Source organism: Haliaeetus albicilla, chromosome 2 (assembly GCF_947461875.1).
Source record: "Haliaeetus albicilla chromosome 2, bHalAlb1.1, whole genome shotgun sequence".
In the NCBI taxonomy this organism is placed as follows: Eukaryota; Metazoa; Chordata; class Aves; order Accipitriformes; family Accipitridae; genus Haliaeetus; species Haliaeetus albicilla.
Genome location: NC_091484.1, coordinates 22539108 through 22549521, shown reverse-complemented (window position 1 = coordinate 22549521; position 10414 = coordinate 22539108).

Sequence of the window (10414 nt, the reverse complement as noted above, 5' to 3'; positions counted from 1 at the left end):
AAATAGCTGCATAGAATCCTGTTTTTTTTAAGAGACATAGTAAATACTCTGCCAATATCAAGTATTACATTTTTATAATCTAGATGTAGTTGTGATGATGCCACAGATGCCCATTAGAGTTCTGCTTGACTCCGTCTGTGAGATGAAATATGTTATTTGAATCTCAGAAGATCCTTTCTGCCTGCTGCAGGAGTTTAAAATCCAAGAATTGTCTTAGATTAACCTAATCAGAATGAAATACCTTGAATATCCTCACAATTATATTGTATCAAGAATGTGTACATAGGCAGTAGGGCAATGCAGGATTAGCCATCAGCTACTCCATGTTCATAAAGTAGTAACAGGCTGCTTCCTCTCAGTGAGAGAGGGCTTGGTTTCCTTGTTTTTACTGCAACCACGTTGTTGTGTTTAACCTCACTGCTGAGAGTGCAGGTAGGAAAGCATAGAGACCCAACCACGAAGGGGATTGTGCATCACACCAGGCAGTGCTAACCAAAGCTCCTCTCCTCCTTCCCAGCTGTGAACGTGTGAGGTCAATTCAAATTCAGGGCTGTCATGGATTGGGGTAAATATGGTAGTTTTAACAAGCATACAGCACTGAGAGCAGTGGTATTAATGGGCTGGACTTCACCAAGAACATGGCCAGCAAATATCACCTAGCACATTTTCGTGTATGTAGCTGCAGGAATAAATCACTGGAGGCAGACAGTGTGCTACGGCCCTTGTCCAGGCAGCAGAATTTGGTTAAATTGATTATCTGGGCACAGCAGCATTAAGCTGTCTTTTCACTGGCATCTTTCTCAGGTGTACACAGTGGCAGATGTAGCTGAATTTTGCTCTGTGCAGCAATATATACATTGAAAGGGTTAGCAGGCAGATGCTTACCTGGTATAAATTGATGTGGCTTCATTAACTTCAGTGAGACCATGCTGATTTAGAGCCACAGAGGAGCTGGCTCTGTGAAGCAGTCAAATTTATAAATGACTGCATAATCTACTAGAAAGTCATGTCAGGCCAACCTCTGTGCTGTGACATTTCCTCTGAAACTCACTTTAATAAGGTAATATTTTCTTCCAGTTCCATAAATGCAAATCAGCTGAACTGCACTTCACATACTTTCTTGTTTAATTAGAAACTCTTAGTTCAACTATACTGCAACTGCAGGTGAAAGTGAATTATTCTAACAATTTTTCATTTTAATTATCTTGATTAGCTTTTCCTTCTTTGCAATTTTATTATATCTCATTTCAGAAATGTCCTTTAATTTAAGACAATAAATAAACTTATTTAGCAAGCTGGGGAAACTAGAGGATATGATGCAAAGAAGATTCGACTCATTAAGCATTAATGTTACTAATATTCTTACACTAATTATTCATTAGGTTGATTGTCTTAGCAGAAAAGTAGGCTTGGCTTCTCTTGTGGATCATCACATTTTATTTGCATATGCCACAAAAAAGGTAGAAATAGCAAAGCTTACTGAAGTTAATGCTAAAATACTTCAGAGGACATAATGCACTTAATGAATTTCTTGCCACTAGATGTATTTAAGAGCTCCCATTTGGTTTTTAGCTGTAAAACTCCAGATATGTCCTTTCACACACTTCTAGAGGAAGTGATATTTATTCCTTCATAGTTTCTTTGTTTCTGACAAAAAAAAGGCATCTGTGAAGGGAGGTAAAAGTCACCAAAAAATACATGCAATCTCCCCTTCTAGCCTCCTGAAAATCCTATCATAAGAAGCATTTCTAATCTCTTAATTAAAAAAAACAAAAAAAAACCAAACAAAAAAGGCACTAGGGGATGTTACTGTGTCCACTAAGGATTTTGTTGCTATGTATTTTACAGGGGCAGTAGTGTGTCTCTCTTTTGCCAGTAAATCCATAGATTTTAAATTTTCAAAGACAGCTCCAAGAATGGGGCATAGGAAAGAAGACTAAACCTGAAATCAGCCTGTTTATGTAGTCCAGGAGGAAAGTTAAAGAATTACTTGATCACAGAGCCTATAAAGTCTCCAGCTACTAAAATGCCTGATACAGGACATGTGGAATTCGGATCTCTACATCTAAACCTGCACTCTTATAAAACCTCCTCTTAGGTGCTATAGTTCCTGGAGATGCCTGTATTTCACAGGTACTTTCCCTGCTTGGCTTCGAAGCTCTCCACAGGGCTGCAGACTAGAATTGTCTCTCTTGGCAAGAGGATGGCGCCTAGCCTGTGTCTTGACCTGACTAACATCCTCAACATCTGATCTCTTCTGTATCTGTGCCCCAGCGATGTCATCGACAAGAGCCATAACAATGACTGATGAAAGTACCTGGCGTTGGGCTCCATGTTAAATGCAGGGAGATTTGTTAGTGTAATGGGCAACTAGGTTGTGCACCTGCCTGGGAAGTACAGGGCTGAAGTTCACTGTGATCTCATTTCCTAGGACAGTGCCATAACTACAAGGCTATAGTGAGAGGTTTCTGTTGGTGGGTAGCAGTCTTTACCCAGTTCTTGAAATTGTGCCACTCAGCAGGCAACCATTTGAGAATTGAAGGGCCAGGGAGTGACGAAATAAAATGGAATACAGGTCCTCATATATACCAGTGTTGGGCACGTTTTTTGAAAAAGAAAATGGTGATGTAAATGTGAACTTCCTCTGTTCTCTGATCTGAGGATGGATTTAAACTTGAGTTTTCAGATTCCCATGCGAGTGCTCTGTCAATGAGTTGATTTAAAAGGCAGTCACCACCACTCTTGCATACATTTTGAAAGAAGGCTGAATCCTCCATAGCTCTTCCATAGAAAAGACACTGACTTTTACCTTTGGGGGAATGATTCTGGCCTGGTGCGTATGGGGTGATGGATCCTCAAAAGCCAGAGGTGGCTAGTTCCCAGCTATCAGAGATGCAGATGTGCCTCTGGCCTAGATATTTCCTCCTGGCTAGCTTTCTACTGCATACCAACAGTCTGTATTGTTTTGGGACAAGAATCTACCCCTACCTATTGGGTAGGGAGGCTAATGGATCTTACTCCCAGTTATGGATTTCACTCTGGAAAGGATCAAGTTTTGCAACCTTTTTGTGGTTTGACCCACAACAGATTAAATAAGGAAGAGTTTTCTGAAAGATAGGCCAAAGACTGAAACCTGAAGTTAGTCAATTATCAGTAGCAAATAATGGCACAATGGTTTCTATGAGAACATAACTGCTGGAACAATTTGTGATGCTGTAGTGGGATGTCTGTGATGGACGGTCTTTAAATTAAGCATTAGGAGTCTTCCTAGATGATCCATCTATCTGAAATTATATGCTGGGGTGACAAGCCTCTGGTAAAACCTCATATCAAAACTGCTATGGATGTGTTTATTGGTTTCTGCACAATTTTATGCTGTCAGGCTTTTGAAATTGAGGTTCCTGCCCCTCAATAGACAATGGATGAATCAGAATTGTATTCTCGTGCAGTGTTGTGTAAGGTCCTATTCACATGGTGCTGCTTATTATGTCAAGGATTTTTGAAAAAATGCTTTTCATTAATTTTCTGTTTTTATAAAACACGGTAAAGTGCAAATTTGATAATTAATGAAACTTACACTCTGACACACAGTTTTCAAACAGTGAAAATTAAATTTGCTTTCCATACCAAATCTTTCAATCCTTCTGAGCATCCTATGCTCACAAAATCCTACCACAGATTGATGAAACAGAACCAATCTGAGAAAGAAGCATGCCAGCCTTTTACCTTTTCTCCCAGCTTCTGCTACTTGCCACTGCTGGAAACAATCCTAGGCTACTAGTTAGACTTTTCTTTGGTCTCTGTGAGATTATTTATTTTCCCAGCTGTTGTTTGAACTAACGCACACGAGGTCACTCAATGTTTCAAATGCCCAGCCTGTGTGATTGATACGAAAGGTACATGGGACTGAGCTGGCACCTAGTCTCTGTTCTTTGAATAATGATTTTTTTTAAGACAAGTTTTCACAGTGACAATATTTTCATGCTAGTAGCCTATCAATATTCACTTCAACCCAAAGCTCATAAGACAAGTTTCAGTTGAGATGTTAAGAATCCATGATGACAGGCACTCTTCTGCTGTTTTTCCACAAAACTTCACACTCTCAAACAGAAGAGCCTTGAAACCATGAAGTATAAACACAGCTGAAGAGATAAGATCTCAAAGCAGTATCGCAATATAAGAAATGGTGAAAATTAGATAAATTAATGTACGCTAGTGTGAGCAGAAAATAATCTCTACTGTGTTTCTCTTGTGTCTCAGAGTAAGTCAGCTTGCAGAAATGAAATCCTCTAAGGAAAAGTTGACTTCCAATATCATTGAAGGTGGTAGGAAAGTTTTTAAGAGGTTCTTGCACTGACCCCTTTAGGAGCTCTGGGCATGGTTGGCCCTGTCCCCTGAGGAGGTGGCCTAAAGGCATCAGTTGTAGAGATGGGTTAAATAAAGTCCTGAGCAGGAGGCACATTTCCCTGAGAGCAGCTTTCTGGGCAGAGAGGAATCTCTCTTGGCTAGAGGAGAGTTGTATTCTTGGTCATTAGGTGTTTGAAGAGCACTGATGCCTCACCTGTGTTAGGCTACTGGCTTCTTGAATCACATGGCCTGTGTCACATGTTGCTTTTGTCTCTGAATTCAAATAATGCATGCCTGAGCTTTTAAAAAACAAAATGGCCTTGGTTTCTGTGGAAGGATGGAGAGAACAGGTAACAGTCCTATTTAGAAATATTAATTACCAGCTTGTATAGTTTCAGCTTCTGTGCTTGTTTTTGCCTCCTAGTCCTCTCCCTTTTGAGGTTGCTGCTGATCTCTTTTCTTCATCCACTCTCTTTACAGCCTTCATCACTGCAGTGGGAAGGTGGCTGGAAGGAGCATGTCTGGACTGTTTTTGCTACACATTCCTGCCTGTGGAAGAGAACTGGCAGCCCCATCTTCTCTTTGACCCTCTTCACCCTCATCTGATTGGTTCTTGTTTAGAACCAATTACCCACTAAGAAGGTGAGAGCAGGCCTCAGGAGAAGCACATTTCTCACCCATATTCATTCACTGAGAGGTAGCTTTTTTTCTCATTTTCATATTTGACCTGGTTTTAGATAATGATTTTTTTCTGGAGCCGTGATGCAGCTGTTTCAGCTGGTTACATTCATGAAGGATCCCACTACAATAGTACTCTTAACAGTGTTTTATTTACTGTTAAATTTCACTTAAATACTTGCTATGTTAATTTCTCAGAAATATCTGAAGTGTAAGTTTTACTGCTTTGTATTCCTTGTGGTTCCCTAAGATTCTTCTTTTAAAGGTTGTGTTAAATCTAGGCTGTAGATTTCTTTGAGAAAAGACCAGGAATCCTATGTGTCATGGGTATGTTTAACTCTACCTGTGCAGGGAAACTCTCTTCCATGGTTGCTGTGGGCTCAGCGCTGTGTTGGGGCATTCAGCCTGGCATTAACTTTTTACCAACTCAAAGAAAACTTTAGCTCCAGACATACTCTTGCTTTCAATAAGACCATATCTGACAGGTTGGATCCATCCAGCTATAAATATTAACAGCTGCCAAAAGTCAGGTTTAGAGTTGTGCTGTGGAGCTGGCCAAGGCAGCAATTACCTGTATTTTAGCTAGTGCTGCACACTGACTGTGGATACATTAACTTTAGTGGAGATTACTCAGAGGCTCAGTAGCTTAAAAGCAGAAATCACTTACATTCATATTGGATATTATTACAGATTCAGGGGAGTTGGCCATAAAAACACTTAGCTTCCTGTAACAAAAGGACTCCTAGCCAAGCAAGTAAAATGTTAATGAGACAGCAAGCACTCATTTTTGTGTCTGTAGCCTTTCCCTCCAAGGTTTTGCTGCTTCATACCGAGGTTCATTAGAGTGGAAATGGTTGACTTTAAAAAAGAAACACTAGCTAAATTGCTAGGGTGTAGAATTTCCTTTCAGATCATAATTATAGGTGATCAACGGAGTGTGTAATTAGTAAGTTGGGTGAAGGATATTTCCAGAACAATCAGCAGCAATTTCCTCCCTGCTGTTCCTTTCTCTGCTCTGAGGACCTTTTGTCTGCTTTCGTAGCTGTGGCTTTTAAGCCTGGAAAACACAAATACAAAAACTTATGTCATATAAGAGTGACACAATAAATAATAATAAAATTAAAACACCCCTGCAACAGGATAGTCTGTCTTCACTGTAATAGGCCTTACTGATTTTCACTATGTTTCCAGCACTTGAGGACAGATAGTTGTCCAGAGGAAAACAGACACGTTCATTTCTGGCCTCCCTTGACAAACCTATGAGACTCTTGCTAGAGCCTGGATTTGCAGTTGCATGGCAAAAAACGTGAGAAGCTGTCATTGCCTTCAAATACAGGAATACCCAGGCTGTTTCTTGGTGCTATGAATAATTCATGGAATAATTCAGTGGATCTGTCCAGCATGGCTAAAAATAGCTGGGTAAACTGAGTGCTTTTGACCTTAAGAAACAAAATCTGTCTCAAATTTAAAATAAATAAGTGAAAAGCCATTAGAAAAATCCTGTGGAAGCAAAGATGTCAGTCTGTAAAGATACGTTTGGTATTGTATCCTGGAATGAAATATGGCTCATCCTTTCCCTCTTAAAAAGAGACTTTCATCTATATTCTTGTGATGGGTTGACCCTGGCTGGACATCAGGTGCCCACCAAAGCCATTCTATCACTCCCCCATCCTCAGCTGGACAGGGGAGAGAAAAATATAACAAAAAGCTTGCGGGTCGAGATAAGGACAGGAGAGGTCATTCACTAATTACCGTCACAGGCAAAACAGACTCAGTTTGGGGAAAATTAACTCAATTTATTACAAATCAACCAGAGTAAGGTAATGAGAAATAAAACCATATCTCAGAACACCTTCCCTCCACCCCTCCCTTCTTCCTGGGCACAACTTCACTCCCGGATTTCTCCACCAAGCCCCCCCAGCAGCGCAGGGGGACGGGGATGGGGTTTACGGTCATCACACGTTATTTTCTGCCGCTTCAACCCTCCTCAGGGGGAGGGCTCATCACACTCTTCCCCTGCTCCAGCGTGGGGTCCCACCCACGGGAGACAGTCCTCCACGAACTTCTCCAACGTGGGCCATTCCCACGGGCTGCAGTTCTTCACGAACTGCTCCAGCATGAGTCCTTTCCACAGTGTGCAGTCCTTCAGGAGCACACTACTCCAGCGTGGGTCCCCCACGGTGTCACAAGTCCTGCCAGAAAACCTGCTCCGTGGGCTCCTCTCTCCACAGATCCGCAGGTCCTGCCAGGAGCCTGCTCCAGCATGGGGTTCCCACGGGGTCACAGCCTCCTTCGGGCACCCACCTGCTCTGGCGTGGGGTCCTCCACGGGCTGCAGGTGGATATCTGCTCCACCGTGGACCTCCATGGACTGCAGGGGGACAGCTTTCCTCACCATGGTCTTCACCACAGGCTGCAGGGGAATCTTCGCTCCGGCGCCTGGAGCACCTCCTCCCCCTCCTTCTTCACTGACCTTGCTGTCCGCAGGGTTGTTTCTCTTACATGTTCTCACTCCTTGCTCTGGCGGCTGTTTCTCCCCCGTCTCAACTTTTTTTTCCTTCTTAAAAATGTTATCACAGAGGCGTTACCACTATCACTGATTGGCTCGGCCTTGGCCGGCAGTGGGTCCGTCTTAGAGCCAGCTGGTATGGGCGCTCTCTCGAACACAGGGGAAGCTTCCAACAGCTTCTTGCAGAAGCCACCCCTGTAACCCCCCCTGCTACCAAAACCTTGCCACACAAAACCAATACACTTCTTCACATTGTTTGGTTAGAAGAATGAACATTTCTTGTAACTAGGATGGGTCAAGGCTTTTGGTCATCTCTCCCTGTCCCTGCAGTTAACAGGCACATGGGCAGGGCATGGCTTTGCTGTCTCCTCCTCCATTGTTGATCCACAGTGGACAAGTGCTGCAGGAATGATGGTTGTGAAAAGGTGAGGGATGGCATCCAATGCAAAGACCTCAGCCACAGCCTGAGCAGCTCCTGCATATGATAACATGGAGCACAAAGCTCTTAGTGCTGCTGTTTGGGGTCAGGATGCATCCTACCTGCCCGCCTTGTTCTGACAGCAACCCCTGTGCATTGTACACAGGGCAACTCTAGTGATCCTTCTGCTGTTGGAGATGTCCTGCCACTAATGCACTGAGGGTTTTTCCTCATTCACTTCTACCGGTTGTATTTTAGAAGCCATGGATGGGCCTGTTCCTTATGGATTTATTTTGTGCCCTAGCCTGTTTTTGCACTCTCCATAGTATGTGACAAGGCCACAGATTAATTTGGTATTGTGATGATAATAATAATAGCACTTCCTTTAGTTAAGCTTTGAGTCCTTCTGTCCGGTGACTTTACTAGGTGGCCTTTCATGGCACCTGCTATTGTTTTTGTAGTATGGGAGTATCTTCCCTTGACACAAAGAGCTGGGCCTGTATTTGAATGTTGTGTTCAGTCAGTCTCAGTCTACTTCTGATCAGAATATATCCCAAGCTGCTATTTAGTGTCACCAGACTCCCACAAAAAAGCTCTTGCAGACCCTGTGGTTTGTGGAAACTGAATGCTGTGGTCCTAACTAATCTGGCTTGTGTAGTGCATGGAAGCAGTCAGCCAGCTTGAAAAACTGCTCTGGACTTTGCAGTAGGAGGGCCAGACACTGGTCTCCAGAACTAAACAGTGGAACATCTTCAAATAGCTGGTTTTAAACTCTCTTTATAGGGGGAAATCTCAACCTTAATTGTCAGGTTGTTAATGTCCTCTAGATGAGAACATATTCCCTTAAAAATATTTTTCTGTTTTAAATGTAGGCACAGTTCTTGGAAGTAGTAGTTTGCTGTTCTCATCCACGCTGAATGGTAACTCATGGTAGAAAGTGAAGTTGAACATGAAAACTCTAGATTTTGCATTTCTGTATTGATACAATGGTCAAATTAAGCTTTAGCACCAGCTGATACAGGGGGTGGAAAACAATCCTATATCTGATTCTGCAGATGTGTCAGACTACTTGCTTAGGCCCTTGTATGGGTTACAGGAAAACAGCTGGTACTGTCCTGCTCCTGTCTGTTTCCCTCCCACCATATACTGAGTACACAGTGCTCAGATCAACCACTGGTTATGAAAAACCATAATGATGGGTTTCTTTTAATGTCTTGAAATAGCAAGAAAGCAAGCAGTTTGGGCACGGCTGCCATTCTACGCAACTGACCTGTCTGGCTGCAACTGTGAACACACTGTACTGGGCGAGCACCCTTCGTCTGGAAGAGATAGTCAGAATTTTTCTTGTCAAATACTTGTTCAATAAAAATAAAATTCCATAGAAAATACATACTCTTTCCTTACAAAAGCATACATTGGGCTTTTATTGAAAACCTAGATTCTACAAAATCTGAAAGCGTAGACTTGACTGGGGGGGAGAATCACGCTTTCTATGTAGATGCTTGGTTTTGACATTGAAAGTTTTCAGCACACTTAATCTTCTGAGGAAAACAAATAAATGACAATTTCTATTGGTGTGGTAACTCTTTGGTGGGGGGAAAATGGGGCAGGGAGGGAATAGATGTACTTTGGTCACCTGCTCAAATCTTTGTACTTTGATACAAGTTTTTTTTAGTGTGAGGCAAACAGACAAGTAGAGCTGTGTATTCACCCTGTGGGGCTTTCAAGGGAGAGATGTTGAATATGTTTTTAAATAAATGGCACCTTCATTATTTATTCATAACTAGCATGCCAACTGAAAAATGAAAACAGCTATGCTAGTTAGTTCAACAAAGCTTTGGCTGATTTCAAATACAATTCTTTTCAGTAGAAAAATAGGACCTAATAATTTTGACCACTTCAAAGCTTTACCCAAATGATCTGTTTTCTCAGTGACTGGTGTTGTTTCTAGATATGGGTGTTTTGTTTTCATGCTTTTTTTTTTTTAATTTGCATTAATAGTTAACACTGCAAATGTGGGACATGTCTGACTCAGCAGCATAAATTATATATGTAGCAGCTACTCCTCTCTTTATGCAACATGGGATCATGAATTGTGTTTTCCTGCTCTGAGGTCACTGTGAGCCTCAGTCCCTCTGCCAGTTTGACTCAAAATTTCTTCTTTGCCAAGGAGTATGTGGTTTACCTGCTTCCCTTGAGCTAGAAATTGAGCACCTGACAGTGACAGGGCTTGACTGCATTTGTGACTACTTTCTGGAACTCACAGGAAAAATGTTAATGTTACTGAAACTGAGACCCAGACTGTGTCACTTAAGGTTTTCCCGAACATCAGTGCTGGGGGGCTAACATGAACTAATATGAAAGATTTTTGGAAGGATCTGCTGCTCAGATTCAGTCTCTTTGGGTCAGAAATTGCCACGTGGAGACTTGGGCCACACAAATTCTCTGAAATACGGCCTATGC